This window comes from Austrofundulus limnaeus, unplaced genomic scaffold (assembly GCF_001266775.1).
Source record: "Austrofundulus limnaeus strain Quisiro unplaced genomic scaffold, Austrofundulus_limnaeus-1.0 Scaffold124, whole genome shotgun sequence".
NCBI classification, from domain to species: domain Eukaryota; kingdom Metazoa; phylum Chordata; class Actinopteri; order Cyprinodontiformes; family Rivulidae; genus Austrofundulus; species Austrofundulus limnaeus.
The window spans coordinates 824,819-827,111 of NW_013952526.1; the positions used below are offsets into that span (position 1 = coordinate 824,819).

At 41.7% G+C, this 2,293-nt stretch overlaps 1 long non-coding RNA gene across 1 annotated transcript in view; it reads left to right on the plus strand.

Moving 5' to 3' along the window:
- Positions 1 to 350: 350 nt before the first annotated feature.
- Positions 351 to 2,293, plus strand: part of LOC106522235 (uncharacterized) — a 3,686-nt gene continuing 1,743 nt past the window's right edge. Inside the window, exons 1-2 of the long non-coding RNA XR_001310757.1 lie at positions 351 to 461; positions 950 to 989. This is a non-coding gene — a long non-coding RNA (uncharacterized LOC106522235). The remainder of the gene's footprint in view (positions 462 to 949; positions 990 to 2,293) is intronic.

Genomic DNA, 2,293 nt, shown 5'->3' on the forward strand with positions numbered 1-2,293 from the left:
TTGTGAGTAAATTTACTTTTAAGTTGTTCTCAATTCATATTCATAATTAGTTGCTGTCCAACAACTCGTCATTAGTCCCTGAGATTTGGCTGCCAGTCGATGTTGTGAACAGCATTAAAGAAAAAATGGGGGTTGTTGGTGTGGTCGGCTATTTGCAGCACAGCCAGTTCCAGGTACACCCTTTATCCTATCCAGCTTTTTTTTTAATTATTGGCACATTTTACTATAATGGTATGCCTACATACAAAACTACATATACATACTGTACAGTACATATAATGGTATGCCTGATGCATTAGCACTCTGCATGTCCCTGCTTTTCAATGTGGCTGTCCCTATATTAGTTCAACCAGGAGAATATTTCATCAACGGTTCTCAGGATAGAGGTGTTGAAGCAACGCCTGCAGAATCTAAAGTCACCAATCAAGATGATTTTCAGAGATGGACAGACAAATACAGAAGTAAGTCTGATTTTGCATTTGTTTCTATGTATTTTAAGAATTCTGAGTCTTAAAAAGGGATTTAACCAGTTGCCTTTGTTTACCCGATCCTTCAAAGACTCATTGGAATGAGCAGTGCTACGCATGAACATAAGTAATTGGAATAAAAAACCAATCAGAATAAAAATGTGTTATGTAAGCGCCCCAATCAGAATATTCTGATCTGATTCAGCTCGATCAGAATGAATCTGTAATCTGAAGGAGAGGGGTGGTTTATGCTAAGATTATAACTCTGCTCATGTCAGCAATTCTATTCTGAATGAAAGCCTAGTGCATGTACGTAAATGCTGGTCAAGAGCGGATTATTTAATTTTGTGTCCATATAAACGATACATTTGAATTAAACAATGCACATATATTTCAGTCCGATCAAAGTATTCTGCACATGTAAACATGGCCATTCATGGCCATTCAATGTAATGTGGATCTGTTTCATTGTGTTTGTACAGAATGGCTCTCGTTTGCGGTGTCAGTTTTTTGATGAATACGGTAGGTGTTTGTCAGGTTTTGCTTGACATTTGTTAAAATAGTACCCCGCTATCTTAGTTATGTAGAAACACTTAAAAATGGTTTTCAGCAATTGATAGTCTGTACTAATTCAGTTAGGGATTTTCACACAGGATGATGACCCTACTGCACAATCTATACTTTCCATGACCTATAAAATGTGGCTGGTATGTGATAAATTTGGAAAACCTTCAGCGAAGGCAGTTCTGATGCTGCTACTTTCTTTTAAAGTGGTGAAGCTATTTCAGCTATTTCTGGTGGAATGCCTCCTCCAGGTTGAGTCTCTACCTCAAGGGGAGGAGTTTAAGTATCTGCSTGTCTTGTTCATGAGTGGTGGTAGGATGGCGCTGGAGATGGATTGATGGATCATCCTCAGTAGTGAGAGTGTTGATTCAGTCAGCCATAATAAAGAAAGAGCTGAGTCGAAATGCAAAGCTCTRGATTTACTGGTCTGTCTACATTCCAACCTTCACCTGTGGTCATGAGGTGTGGATCATGACCGAAAGAACAAGGTCCTAGATACAAGAGGACGAAATGAGCTTCCTTCGTAGGGTGGCCGGGCTCAGCCTTAGAGATAGGGTGAGGAGCGCCATCATCCAGGAGGAGGTCGGCGTTGAGCTTCTGTTCCTCCACATCGAAAGGAGGCAGTTGAGATGGTTCAGGCATCTGATTAGGATGTTTCTTGGATGCCTCCCTTTAAAGGTGTTCTGGGCATTTCCCACTGGTAGGAGGCCCCAGGGAAGGCCCAGGACTCAGGAGGGATTATGTATCCTCTCTGGCCTGGGAGTGCCTCGGGGTCCCCATAGGACGAGCTGGAAAGGGTTGCTGGGGAGAGGGATGTCTGGGTTTCTCTACAGGACCGGTTGCCTCCTCGACCTGACTACAGATAAGCAGAAGAAGATGGAAATGGAGCTATTTCTTGTGTTCTGGATATGCTTTGCCATGCTCTCACCAGGCTCTGTACACCCACCTTGGCATAACTCACTCAGACGCATGTGTATTACCTCTGGTTGTTTCTATGAGTTTGTCATACGCTTGCAACCTATGTGTATGACTGAGCTACATCGGTGCACATGGACCCCATATAATCAAGATTCTGCCGCTATGCCAGTCCACCCAGGACCCTAATCTGCTTCCCCTACAATAACAAACTATGATGTTTTGAGTCATGTACTAATAAACATTGTGGATCTAAGTAAGTAAGTAAGTAAGTAAGTAAGTAAGTAAGTAAGTAAGTAAGTAAGTAAGTAAGTAAGTAAGTAAGTAAGTAAGTAAGTAAGTAAGTA